Source organism: Narcine bancroftii, chromosome 6 (assembly GCF_036971445.1).
Source record: "Narcine bancroftii isolate sNarBan1 chromosome 6, sNarBan1.hap1, whole genome shotgun sequence".
In the NCBI taxonomy this organism is placed as follows: Eukaryota; Metazoa; Chordata; class Chondrichthyes; order Torpediniformes; family Narcinidae; genus Narcine; species Narcine bancroftii.
In genome coordinates this window covers 218,500,276-218,519,936 of record NC_091474.1, presented here as the reverse complement: position 1 = coordinate 218,519,936, position 19,661 = coordinate 218,500,276, and the positions used below count along the sequence as shown (strand labels likewise).

General features: G+C 39.4%; 1 long non-coding RNA gene across 1 annotated transcript in view; it reads left to right on the top strand.

Moving 5' to 3' along the window:
- LOC138735530 (uncharacterized) overlaps nt 1-19,661 on the top strand; it is an 82,625-nt gene that overhangs the window by 48,704 nt on the left and 14,260 nt on the right. The window contains exon 3 of the long non-coding RNA XR_011339744.1: nt 4-126. This is a non-coding gene — a long non-coding RNA (uncharacterized lncRNA). The remainder of the gene's footprint in view (nt 1-3; nt 127-19,661) is intronic.

Sequence of the window (19,661 nt, the reverse complement as noted above, 5' to 3'; positions counted from 1 at the left end):
CAGTCGTGGAATATTTCACTATCACAGAAGATACAAAAGGAATTGAAAATTGAACAGTCACTGGTGGACAAACAATGAGATGCTGGAGGACCTCAATGGGTCAGGCAGAATCCATGGGCAGAAATGGTTAGTTTACATTCTATTTATTTTATTTATAGACGGCACTCAATCAATTACATTACATATATTTCATTCACAATTAATCATACATGGGTTTTTCAAGTTTAAAAAGGAAAATGGAAAAAAAAAGAAGACCCCCCTCCAACCCATCCAATCCCTCATAGTTAACATTTTAGGACAGGACTTATTATTGAGACTAAAGAAAACAAACGTATATGGGGGTGCGGGGAGGGGGGGAATACATTGTGGATGGGCCAAGAAGTACTCGACAGAATATGGGAGAGGAGGAGAGATGGATAGATAGAGGGAGAGGGGAGGGGGAGAAGTCAGAGAGAAAAGTTGGTAAAGGTAATGAAGAGATGGAAACAGTGGAACCAGATAAAGGGGGAGGAGGGTGGAACCTAAAATTGGAAAAAAATCAATATTCATGCCCTTGGGGTTTAAGGCTGTTCAGGAGCCACATAATATGTGGTTGCTCAGGTTTACATTTGGTTTACCCAGGCAATGGATGAGGATAAAAACATACAAGTCTGTGTGGGAATGCTGTCAGGAATAGAAATGGATGTCTACAGGAAGCATCAGTGAACATTTCCATTCCTGACACTGTGAGGAAAGTAATTCAACTTTTTTTGACTTTATTTTTCTTCAGTGCACATTTATGCTATCTACTTTGTACCAATCCTCTGCTTTTCCTTTTCAAATATTTGTCCAGCTTTTTAAAAATTGCTTTGGGGAGACTGTGACACCATCTAAAATCAAATGAAGGACATGTTTCAGGGGAGTGCAATTTCATTTTCTTCGTCACTCACACTAAGTGAGTGATGAATGCTTTGTTTCCTAGACCCAACTGGGGATTGGGGTCGGGGATTGAGTCAAGAACCATGAGGTAATGTTGCAGCTCTATAAAACACTGGTTAGACCACATTTTGAGTGTTATGTTTAGTTTTGTTCACCTCATTATAAGAAGGATGTTGGAAGAAGTTGAAACTTACCAGGATTGAAGAACATGTCTTATAAGGGAAAGGTTGAGTGATCTGGGGCTTTTCTCTTCAGAAAAATGGATGAGAGGTGACTTAATAATGGGATATAAGAATATGTGTGCAGTTCTGGTCCCTAAATTATAGGAAGGATATCAATAAGGTAGAGAGGGTGCAGAGGAGATTTACTAAATTGTTGCTTGGATTGCAATATCCAGAAGGAATGATTGAGTAGGTTGAGTCTTTATTCATTGGAGCACAGAAGGATTTTTTTCCAAACTTTATTTAAAAGATAATAAAAGCATAACGTACAGTCTAATAACAATCAAAATATAATTATACAGAAATATATATAAAAAAAACAACAACCCAACAAAAAAAGCATCCATCCCACCCACCCATCCACCCCATCAGCCAGCTCCCTTAAGAGGAGCCAAAAATGTGAATTATATAAAAAAAATAAGTATTAATAGCAATTCAAAGTCTATCTAAATGCATATACTCCAAATATGAAAACCATTTATCAACAAAGAAAGAATAATTATCATGTAAATTATGAGTATTTTTTTCCATTACAATACAAGCTTTCGATTCATTATGCCAGCGTGCTATATTAATCTCTATACTATCATTCCAGGTACGAGCTACACATTTATGCACTACTGATAGCACTAAATGTACAAAAGGAATTTGAATTTTATCCAGCCCCATTCCTCTCCGAGAAACCATATCACCCAACAAAAAAATAATTGGATCTAAGGTAATTTAATATTATATAATTTTTCAAAAACTGTCTTAATTCCTTGCCAAAATGGTTGAACTTTAACACAAGACCAAACAGCATGTAAAAAAGTTCCAGGACATAAACCACATCTAAAACAAGGATCCAAATTACTAAACCCATATTTTTTCAATTTCTCCAGGGTCAAATATAATTGATGTAGAAAATTATAATTAACCATTCCATATCTTACATTAGTCAATTTAATTACATTATCCTGACACAATATCCGCCCAATCATCTTCATGGAAAATAAATGCTAAGTCACTTTCCCATTTAAGTTTAGATTTTTCCCAATCCGGTTTATCTATATTATCCTGTAACAAATGGTACATAACCAAAATATAACCCTTCTTTGGTACAGAGGAAATCAAAGATTCAAATCTCATCAAAGTAGGTAAATTCATCTCTCTACCATAATTATCTTTTACCAAGGCTCTGAGCTGATAATACACAAACAGATAATTTACAGATATACCAAATCTTTCCCTCAATAGATTAAAAGAAAGAAATTGTCCCTCTTCAAAACAATCCTGTATTGTCTTTATACCCTTAGAATTCCAGTTCTTTAAATAATTATTAAACATTGAAAAAAGAATAAGCTGATTATTATACAATGGAGTTGAAATTGATAATTTATCTTTTGATCCCAAAACCATATTTCTTTTAATCCAAATCTTTAACAAATGTTTCAATACTGGCATATTATTTTCCTATAACAAATTTGAATTCCAACAAAATATAAATTGATGTACCTCAATGCCATTTACACCCTAGCCCAGCTAGGGGGTTGATCTAAATCCATCAATCTACTAATAAATTTCAACTGGGCCGCTTCGTAATAATTTTGAAAATGTGGTAACTGAAGTCCACCCAGCACATATTTCCATGTTAGTTTATGCAATGCCACTCAAGCTAATTTACCCTTCCATAAAAACTCCTGCACTGCCTTATTCAGATACTGAAAAAAAGCCCTTTGAAAGTAAACAAGGTATTGACTGAAATAAATATTGAATTCGGGGGAAAAATATTCATTTTAATTCAATTGACCTGGCCAATCATAGTTAATGGAAGATTTTTCTATTTAATCAAATTCACTTTAATCCATTTTAGTATAGGCACATAATTTAACTGATACAATGACTGATAGTTAGCATCTACAAACACACACAAATATTTAATTTTATTTGTCCACTTTAATTTTGTAATAGTTTTAAATTCAGAATAATCTTCTATTCCGACTGGTAAAATTTCACTCTTATCCCAATTAAATTTATATTTGGATAATTCTCCAAATTTCGACAAACACTCTTGTTACTGCTTCAATTATCATTTTGGTTCCGTCAAATATATCAAAACATCATCTGCAAATAAATTGATCTTATATTCTTCATTCATAACCTTCATCCCTCTAATTTCATCATTTTGCCTAATAGTCTGAGCCAATGGTTCAATAGCCAATGCAAATAAGGCTGGTGACAAGAGGCAGCCCTGACGAGTTGAACGAGTCAACTTAAATGGTAAAAAAACTTGACTATTTATCACCACCCTGGCAATCAATTAAAACCCAACCAATTAAAAAGGACCAAATTTAAACTTTTCTAACTCCTTAAATAAAAAATCCCATTCAGCCCTATCAAAAGCCTTTTCTGCATCTAGTGCAACCACTAAATTATTAGGCTGGTTTCAATATGCATTTTAATAAAACGTGTTTCATCAGTATGTATCAACTTAGGTAAATACTTAGCAAGTCTGTTAGCTAATACTTTTGCTATAATTTTATAATCAAGATTTAATAGGGAAATAGGTCTATATGAAGACACTTTTAATGGATCTATATCTTTTTTCAGGATAACAGTTATTAAAGCACTTGAACAAGATTTCAGTAATGTCTGATCCTCAATAACTGTATTGATACATTGCAGACATTTTAAAAACTCCTAGATAGATGCTGTAAGATCCATTATCCGGAATTCAAACAACTAGCAGCCTCAAGCAGCTGGCAAGAAAATCGTAGGGAATAAATAGGTCAAAAATACAAAAGCTTAAAATTGGCATCCCCTAGGTGCTAGTTCGTGGCTAACTCAACACACAATCTCAAGCATCTGGCAAATTCACTTATCCAGCATCTACCAATCCCCATAGGTGCCAAATACCTGGGGGGTGGTGGTGGGGTGGGGTTATTGTAAATAGATGTAAGAAAAATGGAAGGTAATGGGATCTGTGCAAGAGAAGGATTAGTTTGATGTGGAGTAGGTTTATATAGGTCAGTACAACATTGTGGGCTGAATTGTGCTCTACTTTCTCAATACTGCTGGGCAACTGTGTCAGCTGAATCAGATGAAAATGTGTTTGGACTCACAAAACACATATCCCTCCTGATGCTGATTACAAACAGACACTTGTGGAACTGCATGACGTGATCAGTAAACAAGTGACGACCCAGCTTGATGCACTACAAATATTAGTCGACGAATTTAACCAGGCCTGTATTAAGAAAACCCTGCCAAACTACCAACAACATGTAACCTGTTGTACCAGAGGTCCCAGCAGACTCGATCACTGATAAGGAAAGATAAGGAAGGCCTTCCATTCTTAACCCGAGTCCGCATTTTGGCAAGTCGGATCACCTGGCTATGCTCCTTCTGCCTTCATACAGATAGAGTCTAAAGAGGCTCCAGAGATCAGGACAATCAGTGGTCACTGGAGGCTGAAGAATGGTTACAGGATTTCCTCAAGTCAACGGATTGAGATGTGTTCAAGGACTCAGCTGAGAATATGAACGATTACACAAGGGCTGTCACGGACTTTATCAAAACAGCTGTGTATGAGTGTATCCCCATCAAATCATTCAAGGTTTCCCCAACTAGAAGCCCTGGACGAACCATGAAATCCAGAACTAGCTGAGAGCTAGATCACAGGGATTAAAGTCCAGAGCTCAAGATCAATACAGAAGGAGCAGGTATGACCTGCGAGAAGTTATCTCTTGGATGAAATGGAGATTCTGGATGAAAATAGAAATAACCAGGGGCACCCAACAGCTGTGGCAGGGCCTAAATGTCATAACCTGCTCAAAACCAAATCCGGTGAAGTAGCAGACGTCAAAGCTTCGATCCCTGAGGAACTCAATACTTTCTATGCCCGATTGATGACAGTAGCAGTGAAGATGTCATCCTGTTCATATCTGAGGATAACATGCATGGTGTCTGCAAGAGAGCGAATCCACCGAAAGTATCCGGCCTGGACAGAATACCTGGCTGAATATTAAAAATCTGTGCTGACCAACTTACCAATGTAGTCACGGATATCTTCAATATCTCACCAGCAGGGTGTGGTACCCATCTGTTTCAAACAGGTGTCAATCATACTGGTGCCCAAGGAGAATGCAGTAACCTGCTTTAATGACTATTGACCAGTAGCACTTAAATACAGTGATGAAGTGCTTTGAAAGGCTGGTGTTGAAGTATATCAGCTCCTGTCTGAGCGGTGACACCTAGTTTGCCTAGTGTAGCAACAGGTCTACGGTGGATGACATCTCACTGGCTCCTACGCAAAGCCCTGGAACACCATGCATTCATCAGGATGCTCTTTATCGACTACAGTTTGGCATTTAACACCATCATCCCCTAAAAACTGGTCAGCAAACTTCTGGGACTCAACACCCAACTGTGTAATTGGATCATAAATATCCTCACCTCTTGAACACAATCAGTGAGGATCGGCAAGAATATCTCATCCATAATCTCCGTCAGTAACAGATCACCACAGGGCTGTGTTCTGAGCTCTACTCAATTTACACATGCAAATGTGTGGCTCAGTACAACAAAAACACCATCTACACATTTACCAACGATACCATTGTAGTTTGTTGTACAAAAAAAGGTGCTGAGTCAGCATACAGGAGGAAGAATGAAAACTTGGCTGTGTAGCGGCAGCTCCTGAAAGAACACACACAACCAGACGGGTTGAGTCCAGTGAGCAGACTCGTTTATTGGAAGCTGCTGGGCTGCACTTATAGTCCCAGCGCAGACCTAGCTGAGAACCGTCCTGGAGGGCGCTGACATCACCTGGGCCTCATGTGGTCCCCAGCGCGGGCTTCTGAGACCGGTGCTGGAAGGAAGGGAAATCCCAATGGTGCCATTCTGGCCAGCTGCGTGGCTTACAAGCAGGGCCGGTTAACCTGCCTAGTGGTGAGCCGCCATATAGCCCACCCCAGAACCAGTGCCAATGTCCTTTTTCAATGGCCAGCCTCGCTTCTTGGGCTGGGCTACAACCAAGGGCTCGGTGTGATTGAGGTGCGCTGGCTTCAGCCTGTCCATGGTAAACATCTCCCGCCTGCCACTAATGTCCAGGGTGAATGTACAGCCGGAAAACTGTACAACCCTGTACAGCCCCTCATACGGATGCTGCAGAGGTCATGCGGTCAGGCCCCGCCAATCTAAAATGTACTCTGCGGAAAGCAGTTCACTGGGAAAGTGAGACAGGCGGGTGCCATGCCTGGTCAGTGGTGGGGGTTCGAATGAGTCCAAGTGTGCCCTGAGGTGAGGAAGTAGTACATGAGGTGACCACTGGGGATTGTGAGGTGCACTGACGAACTCACCAGCTAGTGCTAAAGGTGCACTGTAGACCAGCTCAGCTGATGACGCCTGCAGATCTTCGTTGGGAATGGAGCATGTGCCCAGGAGCACCCAAGGCAGTTTGTCTGCCCAGTCAGGACCGGTGAGGAGGCCATGAGTGCTGACTTAAGGTGGTGGTGCATACGTTCGACTAGTTCATTGGCCTGCGGGTGGTAGCCCGTGGTGCAATGTAGCTGGATCCCCAACCTGTTGGCAGGCTGTGCCCAGAGCACAGATGTGAACTGGGTGCCCCCATCACTGGTGATTTGACGCGGGATGCTGAACTGGGCAACCCAACCATGCAACAGTGCTCGGGAGCAGGAGTCGGTGGAGGTATCTGGCATCAGGATCGCCTCGGGCCAGTGAGTGGTGCGGTCTACCATCGTAAACAGGTAACAGTTGCCTCGGGAAACTGGTAAGGGCCCGACGATGTCCACACGAACGTGGCTGAACCATTCCCGGACGTGATCGAACTCTTGCATGGGCACCCTGGTGTGCCTGTGCACCTTGGACATTTGGCAATGGGTGTATGCCATACAAATCGTTTTGCCACCATCCGGACTTTGGACATAATGGACAGATGTGAAAGGTCATGGATGTGATGGAAGACATGCTTGCGCCACTTCTGGGGAACCACTGGCTGCGGGGTGCCCATTGAGATATTGCACAGGATGGTGCCTTTGTCAGGCGGTCTTGGAATCACAGGCCCATGATGGCGGTCTTCAAGGCCCTCGTCTCCTCATCAGACCTTTGGTCCCGGGCGAGCTGGTTGAAGTCGAGGCCGCCCAGCAGCGCACAGATGGCCAGTCGCAAAAGTGCATCGGCAGCCATATTGTCCTTCCCCACCTTGTGCCGAATGTCAGTGGTAAATTCCAACACGAAGGAGAGGTGACGCTGTTGGCATGCCGACCAGGGATCCTTTGCCATCGCGAGCACCTGGGTGAGGGGTTTGTGGTCGGTGAAGATGGTAAAAGTCCTCCCCTCCAAAAAATAGCGGAAATGCCGCACTGCCAGGTACATGCCCAATAACTCGGAGTTGAAGGCACTATACTTGTGTACTGTTAGATCCATTATCTGGAATTCAAGCAACCAGCAGCCTCAAGCAGCTGGGAAGAAAATTGCAGGGAATAAATAGGTGAAAAATACAAAAACTTAAAATTGGCATCCCCTAGGTGCTAGTTCGTGACTCACTCAACACACAAGTGCAGAGTAGGCAGCTGAAGAATGCTAACGGCTTCCAATGTCCATTCATCTGCTGCTCGAGGATGGCACTGATGGCTGTGGCAGAGGAATCGACAGAGAGTGCCACATGCAGGTCAGTGTGTGGGTGGGTGAGCATGGTGGCCTTTGCGAGGGCATCCTTGGTGGCCTCGAATGTGGTGCAGGCTTTTGGGTTTTAAGCAAATGTTTTGTCTTGGATGCGATGAGGACAAATAGCGGCTGCATAATGCGCGCAGCTCCTGGGATGAAGTGGTTGTAAATGTTGACCATACCTGTGAATTCCTGCAGCCCCTTGAGACTTTCCAGGCATGGGAACTCCCTAATAGCGGCGACCTTCTCAGTGGTGGGTGTGGCTCCATCGGCCATGATGGTATGGCCCAGGAACTGCATGGACTCTTTCCTGAACTGGCACTTGGCTGGTTTGACGGTAAGGCCGAAGTCGGTCAGCCAGGAGAAAAGGGCACATAGGTGGGCCTTGTGTTGCGCCTGGTCCTTGCTGGCGACGAGGATGTCATCCAAATATTAAAGACAAAATCCAAGTCCCTGCCTACAGAGTCCATGAGGTGCTGGAAGGTCTGAGTAGCATTCTTGAGCCCGAATGGCATGCACAGGAATTTGAACAAGCCGAAGGGGATGATGATGGCCATCTTGGGTATGTCCACAGGGTGCACCAGGATCTGGGATATCCTTGCACCATGCAGGTTGGCCACAGCTGAATGGTGCACCAACAACAACCTTGCACAATGTCATCAAAAGAGAAAGGGAAAACCAAAGATATACAATCCAGTGATCATTGGGCGATCAGTGGTGGAGAGGGTAAACAAATTTAAGTTCTTAGGAGTCACTATCTCGGAGGAACTTTCCTGGATCGAAAACACTAAAAGCATCGTGAAGAAAGAGCGTCCAGTTCCTCAGCGGTTTACGAAAGTTTTGTATGACACCAGAAACCCTGACAAATTTCTACAGATGTGTGGGGGAAAGTGTGCTGACCAGCTGCATCACGGTCTGACATGGGGATATCAATACTCAAGAGCATAAAGTCTTGCAAAAGGTAGTGGACACAACCCAGGACATCACAGGCAAAACCTCGCCCACTATTGAGAACATCTATGGGGAATGTTGCCATTGGAGAGCAACAACAATCATTAAGAATCTATTCCACCTACCACACGCTCTGTTCCTGCTGCTCCCATCAGGAAAGAGGTCTAGGTGCCCCAGGGCTCACACCACCAGGTTCAGGAACAGCTGCTCCCCCTCCCCCATCAGATTCCTCCACGACAAACTCAATCAGAGACTTGTTTAAGAACTGTTACTCTTGCACCTTATGGTTTTTTTAAAATTCAGTTTGTTTATATTTGTTATCTGCTTAAAACTCTTTATTTGTTTACATGTATACCTTGTGTATAGTTTTTGTTTGCACTACCAATAAGTGGTAATTCTGCCTTGCCTGCAGGGAAAGAGAATCTCAGGGTGATATGTTATGTTATGCATGTATCCTGACAATAAATCTGAAATCAGGAAATCTGAAATACTGGGGCATAGAACAAAAATGTGGGAAATCACCTCTCCCTGACTGGACTATTTAATGCCCCAATTCTATGAACTGTAAAATTTTTAAAAGTTTGGGGAAGTACCTTAACTTCTGAAGACATAAGAAATGAAGAAAGTGAAAGGTCAACAAGCAAAAAAGTTGGGTTTTAAACTGGTAGAAAAAGGTTAAGAAACTGGGCCTACCTCGCAGAAGACACCTCAGGAACAGTTTACAATGGATCTAAAACCGCAGAGATCACCTCTGGACAGTTTGGAGGAAACGTCAGCATGCCCAGTGCGCTGAACAGTGCAAGATGGCGTTAATGCTCCTATCCCAGCATTGGGCCAGGATGCCCACGGGCCCAAGATGCTGTGTGTGGCTGGGGGGGGGGGGTCGAGGTGCACGGGGTCATGTCTGAATTGGAGCGCGAGCACGGCCAGCAGCATGCTGGTGCATAGAGACGCACCAGCAGATACCTGCTACTGTGCTACGGGCACCCTAGGCACGCGCACGACTCCGTGCATGTGCCATGTCCTGGATTGGATCCGCGCTGCAGGGGGACCTGGTCTGTGCTGCGCCGACGAGGTCGGCCCGGCGTGGAGGTGCGTACAGACCTGTAGCCAGGCCACCAAGGAGGAGATACTAGTACCTGAATTAGAAGAGGAAGAACATAAAGAATTTGTGGATGAAGAAGACCAAGAGCTTCTGCTGGTTGCTGCAAATACGATTGAAGGTAGGCTCAGGTTTTCAAAAACAACTTCATCTTTTAAATCAGTTACTTCTCCAGTTTTAATGAGCCCCTCACCTGGACCCGATGTAGTGACTATGTTTGAGAAGTTGACAAAACAAAATGAGGATATCATAACCTATATGACTAATACTTTTCACAATATAGATGAGCAATTTGCTGAAATAAAAGTCAAAATGTGTGGAGAAATTGCATCTATGAAAGTGGATGTCAATAAATGTTTGACAGCTGTTGATAATATGCAAGATAATTTTAAGAAGATTGAAGATAGAATGGATCAAATTGAAGGCTCACTTACAGGATGGGAAGCTCAGAAGTGAGACTTTTTGCAGGAAATTAACTCACTGGAAAATCAGAGCCGTCAAAATAATATTAAAATAATTGGTCTTCCGGACATTATTGATGGATCAGACCCTACAAAATGTTTTCGGAAATGGATTCTGGAAATGTTGGGGGTTGAATCATTTCTGGGTGGTTTGGAATTGGATAGAGCTCATTGAGCATTAAGAAGGAAACCTTTTCTGCGTCAATCTCCGAGTGCTGTTTTGATTAGGTGCTTGAGATACCAGCACTGAGAGGTGATTTTGAATCTTGCAGTCTGGAAAGCCCATGTTGTTCAGAGCCCTATGATGGTTCAGGGTGGAAGGGTTTTTTCTATGCAGATTTAAGTCAGGTGGTTATTCAGAGATGTAAGGAGTTTAATCTGGCTAAGGCAGTTTTGTGGAAGAAGGGATATAAATTTGCTTTTTGATATCCGACGGTATTGAAGGTGTTTTATGGGCAATATCAATCTCAATTTTTTGAGTAAGGTCAGGATGCATTAACCTTTGCTAATTCTTTGCCAGATTACAAGTTGAGTCAAGATTTCTCAACAAGACCTTTGGTGAATATAGTCAAGACTAAGAATGAGAATGGGAACGGGAAGAAAATGTTGGAAACTGTGCAATTGATTGATGTGGAGGTGGTCATTCAAGCTCAGTCTGAACTATAAGATGATTATATGTACTTTTTCTTTTTGAGGTTCAATCGGGGGGAGGTGGATGACCCTCCTGTTTCTGAAGTCATCAGCCACCTGTGGAATTGACCACACCCGGTCAATTGAGGGGGGTACTTCTTTTGTAGTAGTATTTTTTTAAGGGGGTTTTTCTTTGAGTTATTTTGGGTGAGGGGTGTTTTTTTTTTCTTTTTAGTAGTTTCTTTTTGTAGTTTTTGATAAAGTTTTTGCTTTTTTTGTTTATTTTTAGGAGCTTTTATTTAATAGTTGTATTTGCTGTGTGAGGTGCCCTTTTTTAATTGTTTTAATATTGTCTAGTTTGAATTTTGCCACTTTTAATGTGAAGGAATTAAAAGGAAATGGGTCTTAGCCTATATTAAGAAGATGAAAGTAGATATTGCTTTTTTACAAGAAACTCCTTTGACTGAAAAAAAACACTTGAAATGAAAGAAGGACTGGGTTGGACATGTTGTTGCATCCTCTTTGAATTCTAAAGGTAGAGGTGTAGCTATTTTAATACATTAAAAGTTACCTTTTGTATTGGAATCAGTTTCAGATAATGCTGGTAGAGTATTATCTGTTAACTGTAAGACTTTTTCAGAAGCTTGGACTTTGTTGAATGTTTATTCTCCGAATGTAGACGATTATCAATTTATTACTGATTTTTTTGGGGTCTGAATCAGGCAAATTAAAATATTTTGGTGAGGGGAAGATTTTAATTGGTGTTTGGATCTTTAATTGGATAAATCTCTGAAAACTTTGAAAAAAAACTAAGATGGCTGAGCGTTTTTCAGTAGTTATGAAGGAGCTGAATTTGGTAGAAATTTGGAGGAGATTAAACCCAACTGAGAAAGATTTTTCATTTTATTCAGCAAGTCATGACTCTTTTGTTTTGTTTTGAATTGATTTGTTTTTAATATCAGCGTAAATTACAGGGGAGAATTACTAATGCTGAATATAAAAATAGGATTTTGTCTGATCATTCTTTGTGATTAATTTCCTGTGTTGGTTCAGAAACTGTTCAATCTACTTATTGTTGGAGATTTAACACAACGTTGTTCAAAAAAAACCTGAATTTGTTGCCTTTATTATGGATCACATGATGTATTTTATACATTTAAATGAAAATCACTTCAGAGTAAGTTTATATTATGGGATGCTTTAAAAGTGTATTTAATGGGATAAATTATTAGGTTATTCTGCTAAAGTTAAGAAACAATTTTTGGCAGAAAGTCCTAAGTTGGAGGTCAAAATTAGCATTTTAGAGAAAGAGTTGCAAAATAATTTGACAGAAGACAGAAAGGTGCAGTTATCTAATTTAAAGTTATGTTATAATACCTTACAGACATATAAATATGAGAAATTAATACAAAGATCTAAACAGCATTATTATGAGCTGGGAGAACAAGCTCATAAAGTATTGGCCTGGCAATTAAAAACTGAACAAACTTCTAGGACAATAAATGTGGTAAGGAAAAGTACAATGGTTACTTTTAAACCCCAAGCGATCAATGATGAATTTTGTTCTTTTTATTAAGATTTATACACTTCTGGGGTTAATCAGGATGTTAACTGAGTAGAATCTTTTTTGGCTGATTTAGATCTTCCATCATTGAATGAGAAAGATGTACAGGAGATAGATAGTCCATTTACTGATTAAGGAATTAAAGAAGTGTTACAAACTATGCCAAATGGAAAATCACCTGGAGAAAATGGTTTTACTTTAGGATTTTATAAAGAATTTTATGATTTGCTTCTTCCAGTATTTAAAGAAGTCTTGAAACAAGATTCTGAAAGATCTGCCCTTCCAGAATCTTTCTCAAGTGCTTTGATTATGGCTATTCCAAAGAAAACATAGAGATTCTTTGAAAGTAGCTTCTTATAGACTGATTTATTTGTTAAATGTTGATTGCAAAATTGTACCTAAAGTGCTTGCAAATAGACTTGCAAAATATTTACCACAATTGATATATGTAGATCAAGCAAGTTTTATTAAATATTGATACTCTGCTGATAAAGTTGTTAAATTGATTACATTAATTAGTGCATCAAAGAAACAAACTAACCAACTGTTGATAACAGCTTTAGATGCTGAAAAAGCTTTTGACCGTGTTGAGTGGAAATTTTTGTTTAAAGTTTTGGAACATTTTAATTTTGGTCCCCTCTTTACTGGTTGGGTAAAGGCCTTATATAAAAATCCATCAGCTAGGGTAGTGACAAATGGACAAATTTCTTCTTTGTTTGGTTTGTCTTGATCAACCAGACAAGGATGTCCTTTATCACAAACTTTATTTACATTAGTTATTGAACCATTTTCTCAACTTCTTAGGCAGGATGCAAATAATAAAGGAATAAGAGTGGGAGAGGAGGAACATAAGATTAATTTATTTGCAGATTATGTATTAATATGTTTAACACATCCTAAGGAGTCTTTGAGGCAACTTCAAAAATGTTTGAAAAAATATGGTGAAATGTGAGGTTATAAAGTTAACTGGGATAAAAGAGAATTATCACCAATATCAAGTGAAGATTATTCAGATTCTAAACAAATTACTCAATTCCGATGGTCTGATAAAATAAAGTATTTAGACGTGGTAGTAGATGTAGACTACTAACATTTGTATCAATTAAATTATGTACCTTTATTAAATAAAGTTAAATTTGATTTGAATAGGTGAAAAGATTTACCTTTAACTTTAATGGGACAAGTGAATTGGATTAAAATTAATATATTTCCTTGTATTCGATATCTTCTCAATCTATCCCTTGTTCTCTTCCAAAGGCTTTTTTTTAAAAAAAAAGGAGTTAAATGCTTCAATTCGGCTGTTTTTATGGAAAGTTAAGTTATCTAGGGTTTCCTTACAAAAACTGACATGGAAATATGCATTAGGAGGACTCAATTTACCAAATTTTCAGAATTATTATGAAGTAGCTCAATTAAAATTTATTAATCGAATGTTGGATCTTGATCAAACCCCAGTGTGGGCTGAAGTTGAAATGACACAGATTTCAGAATCCAAAGTTTGTCACTTTATTTATAAATGGAATCCTTATCTTTTAAAAACTTATAAGTTACCAATAATTAGGCATTTGTTGGAGATTTGGTATAATAGAGATCAAATTATTGGTACTAAAGTTAAAATTACTGGTAGAACTCCATTGTATCGGAATAGGGTTAGTCTTTTTTCTATGAAAAATCAATATCTTAAAATTTGGGATTCAAAGGGTATTAGAAAAGTAAAAGACTGATTTGAAATGGGAGTGTTTCTTTCTTTTATTAGACTTGAAGAGAAATACTGACAAATTCCTTATTTGCTTATTATCAAATATGGTCTTTATTAAAGGATAACTTTGGACAGGTGTTAATCTGTTTAATCAGACTAGGTTTGAGAAGCTGATTACAGACGGTTCAAAAAAAGGGTTTATATTAAAAATGTATGTGTTGATGAGTAAACCTGGCATACTTAAAACAAAGAATAAATGGGAAAATAATTTAGACCTCCCTATTACTCAAGAGGAGTAGATGATGTTGTGTGAAGAGAGTGAAACGAGGTTAATTAATGTAAGGTATAGTTTAGTTCATTATAATTTTTTACATCAGTTGTATTTAACTCCAGAGAAATTGAAAAGATATGGCTTTAGTTTATCGGATGTGTGTTTTCGTTGTGGAGAGAAGGGTACATTTATACATCCAGTTTGCACTTGTGGCAAGGTGAAAGTTTTTTTGGAAGAAAATTATGGAGCTTTTGGAGCATTTATTTAAGATTGAATTATTATTTTATCCATTACTTTTTCTTTACTGGGATATATGACGAACTTAAAAGTTGGTTTAAAAATGGATAATTTATTCGTCTGGCTTTGGAAGTGGCTGGAAAATGTAGAGGTAAAATGGAAACATGATGTAGAGTTAAATATTCAACAATGGCATAATGAGTTGAAATCGTGTATTTATTCAGAAAGAATAACATATAATTTATGTAATAATTATTCTTTTTTTGCTAAAATGTGGACTCCATATTTAAAAAGTATGGATTTCAATATACTTGTAGTTTATAGATATGGCACACTCCCATCGCCACAGTTCTCACCACCATCCCTTTGAACATCAGGGGGGTAAGGGGTGTGGGTGCGGAGGGCAGCAGGGTGATGAAGCTGGAGAAAAAAGATAAACCTAAGAGCAGGATTAGGTCTCCCCCAAAATATCATATTTAAAATCAATTTAGAATAGTGTATGTGATGAATACTTACCCTGGTTTTAATCCATTGATCAATCGGTAACCGGCAAAATCTTCAGATTCAGATATTCACATCCATTTATCTTTGCAGCAGAGTGATGTGATGTGGAAAGGAGTCTGTTATACTCTACTACTGTTCAGAGAAATCTATATTAGCAAAGAAAAATCTTCCTATTTGTTCCATAGAACATTAAATTTCATTAAGATTTTGCAACTAATGTCATTGAAACTGCATTAAAATTGACCATAGAATACCAAATATTCATGCTTAACTAATAATATATACTTTAAGTTTAGGTAAACCTGAAGACAATAATTAGGTCATCCAGATTGGAATTATAACAAAGCGCTATTACAATATGACCTGGGCTTTCCAGAACATATGTACCAACATATTAACATTATAAGGTAGTGCCTAACCCATTAGCAGCGTGAGTTAGTCAATCACCCATGAACTGAAGTTAATTCATCCACTTTCATTGTCACTTGAGATAAGCTAATTATTGAGGTCAGCTATCTGCCTTAATCTCTCTTTATTACTTCACCATCAATTGTGAAAACATATAAAAACGTATATAACAGCACAATAAATGATCTTTGTAATACATGAAAGTTGGACCACATGAACCGAGGTATGCTCAGCTCTGACTGATAACCTTCATAATCACACTTCGCTCAAAATCCAGCTTTATAGCATATTTGTTTTGAGAAATTTCATTTTGGCTTCTCTGTTCCAGCACCAAATATAATCTAGTTTTAAATTAGTGAAATTAAATGCTGCAGAGTGCAGAAATAGAATTTTTTTTAAATCAGAAAATTCTGGAAATGTTCAGCAAGTCTCACAGCATCTGAGGAAGATGGAAAGCAGAGTGAATGTTTTAGGTTGAATTTTCATCAAAGCTTCTAAAAGTTCGAGACAAACAACTTGAATGATGTAGAGAAAAGAATGTATATAGAAGAGAACGAAAGGAAAGGTTTGGATAGGATAGGATAGGACAGAAGAGACAAAGACGTTATTGACAGAAGGATAAGAGAGCAAAGCGTCAAAGGATAATGGTGGAAAAAATTTAAAAAATGTGGATCAATCTAGAAAAGAAAACCCCAAATTATCAACTATGAATGCTGGAATTTTGAAATAAAAAAGCCCAGAAATATTTGCATTCTTTAAGAATATATGAAGACACAGGAAATACAAATCTAATGAAGTAGTGAAAGGCAGCGTGTGCAAAATTGCACACAGAGAATTTAAACTCTTACTGCAGGCTGAATGCCTCATACACAAAAGGACGGACAGACAGACAGACAGACAGACACACACACTCACACACACACACACACACACACACACACACACACACACGAACATACACATGCACACACTCATGCATGCACAACATACACATACACACATGCACGCATACAAACACACCCTCACACACACACGGACACATGCGCACACATACATACAAGGATGTTCCACACTTAAAGTTTCATCATAATGCTTATCATCTGACCTACATTTCTAGTGTTGTCCTTTTATTTTATTCCAAATTTTCTTCCTTGTAATTTCAGATCCAGTCACTTTATGCAAATGTAATTATTTTCTCGTGAATGATAAATTTCAAGAAAAATTAAAGCCTTTTAAAAGATGTTTGCTCCTGCTTTTTCTTCAAAAGATTCATCATCCTCGAAGAACTGCAGACAGCATAGTTATTATAAATTCATCAATGGTATTAATGCACACTGGCAGGAGGCAATTTTGTGTTTGAGTCAGATTCCAGCATTATTCTTCAAACAGGGGCATTCGACTTCACACTGAGCAAAATTGTGTGCTTAAAATGCTGCCAACTTTTGAAGATTGAGAATGATTTGGGTAAATCTAAGAAATGAGTGGAAGACATGTGCATCCAATCCACATTGGTTGGTACTATCATTAATCTGGACTCCTGACTCACCACTTAACAGCTTCAGGAAAAGTGCAAGAAGCAGAAGTTAATGAGGCCTTTTGCAATCTAATTATAACCTCTATTTCCTTTCACAGAAAAGAGTGTCAAACACCCTCCTCATGCTGGCCACCCTGTTGTTCACCTCCATTTTCCTTTGCTCCATGGCAGCATGAAAACAATGATATTAACCATCGAATCTATAGCAGACACATTCTCAGTGAAGGCAAGCGTCATTGCCCCAACATTTTTCTGAATCTTTCTCCCTGCACTGTTTCGAGAAACTTCACGGTGTTTCTGTAATTCCAGTCAACATCTCTGTAGTAGAGAGAGTAGAGAGAACTGTTCATTGGAGCTCTATTAACTGGTGACATATCATGGACACTCAGCACTCCTCACTTGTTATAAAGGTGTAACAGCAACAACACTTCCTGAGAAGACTGAAGCAGCCACCATTAGAGGAGCTCTATCGAGAGTGTGCTGGCCGGCTGCTTCACAGCGTGGTACAATTACTGCAGAGAAATGGATCAGAAGTCAATCCACTGGACCGTAAGGGTGGCAGAGAGGATAAATGGAGTCTCTCTTCCCCCCATTGACATGACATTATTGCCTAAAGAGGGCACAGAAAAATCAATGAGGTCCCCTTCCACCCTGCACACAGCATCTTTCAGCTGCCTCCATTAGGAAAGAGATACAGGAGTATCAGAGCCAGCCCCACCAGGCTGGGAAATAACTTCTTCTCAAGGGCAGTGAGAAGGCTGAACGACCAAAGGAACTGCTCACACTAACCATCCGAGCCTCTCATATTCATGGCACAATATTTATTTACTTGTATAGATGAAAACATGTCCTGCATATGTATTGTTGGTCTGCATGTATATTATGTCTGGTTGTGTGTCTGCATGTTTTGCTCTGAGGACTGGAGAATGTTGTTGCATCAGATTGCACTTGTACAATCACATGACAATAAACTTGACTTGAGATGGCTGGAATATGGAACAAAGAAACAAACTATAGTAACTCAGTTGTTTGAGAGGCATCTGTGGGGGAAAAGGAATTGTTGATGTTATGGATCACGGTAGAGCCAATGGGAGAAAATGTGAAAACATTGACATAGGGAGCAGGAAGAGGCTATTTGTTCCATTGAACTTACTCCACTCTTCTATATGGTAGAGAAGGTTCAAAGCATAGTTGGTGTGATGGTTAGCACGGTGCCAGTGACCCAGTTTGAATTTGGCACTGCCTGTAAGGATTTTGTATATTCTTCCAATGACCTGAGCGGGTGTCCATCAGGAGCTTCAGATTCCTCCCACCATCCCAAGAATCAATCTAGTGACACTTCTCTGAACTCCTTCCATAGCCAAAATAACCTTCCACAGATAAATACACCAAAACAGTACACAATATCCAAGATGTCACCTTATAAGTGAAATAAGATATCTCTGCCTTGGAATTCAATTAATTTCCTGTCACTATGAATGCTAATGTACAATTTCTTCCTTGATCATCTGCATTTTCAAGGTACTTCGGTTCTGTTGTGCCTCCCCTTTTCCCATCTTTGAACATTAAGATAATAATCTATCATTCAGTTTTGCTACCAAAGTGGATAATATTATTCCTATCCCATATTAAAATGCACCTGCCATGCATTCACCCATTCACTCAACAAATCCAAATTACCCTGGAGTTAAACAGGAAGCTCTGCAGATGCTCTGATTTTAGAGCTTTGTCTTCCTTTCTGGAACCATCTTTTATCAAAAACTGTGACATCCACTCTACTATCATTAACTCAGCTTCAAACCTCTATTTCCAGCACATCTGTCCAGGCCATTTTCCCCTCGAGATGCAACAAGGACAATATTCCTCTTGGAAAAACATATCAAAATGCTGGAGGAACTCACATGGCTTTTTCAGGCCCTATAGGAGACAAAGATACATTGCCGATATTTCGGGCCCGAGCCCTTCTTCAAAGAATAAGCCAGAAGCAGGAAATCTCAGAAAGTCTCAGAATCCAGACAATGCTGGCTGGGGAAGGAATCCCAACCAACAAAAGTTGTCAATTGTATTCAATAAGGGACAAGGTATGAATTTATCAGGTTTGTCCAAAAGGAGATGGAATGGTGAGACAGAGATAGGGAAAGGAAAAGTAGTGGGGGCGGGGGGGGGTGGTGTTTAACAAAAGCTAGAAAAATTGATATTAATGCCATCCATTTTGGGGGGTGCTCAGTTGGAAGATGGGGCATTGTTCCTCCAATTTGCAGGTGGTCTCGGTCTGGAAGTGCATGAGACCATGGACAGACACCTCCCTTGCTAACATGTCTGTCTATTCAAATTTCAGTTTATTGTCAGAGTATATACATGACATTAGTACAACCCTGAGATTCTTTTCCTGCAGGCAAGGTAGAATTACTGCTAATAGGTAGTGCAAAACAAAAGTATATACATGCAAACAAATAAAGAAATGTAAACAACTGACTGTGCAATACAGAGAGGAA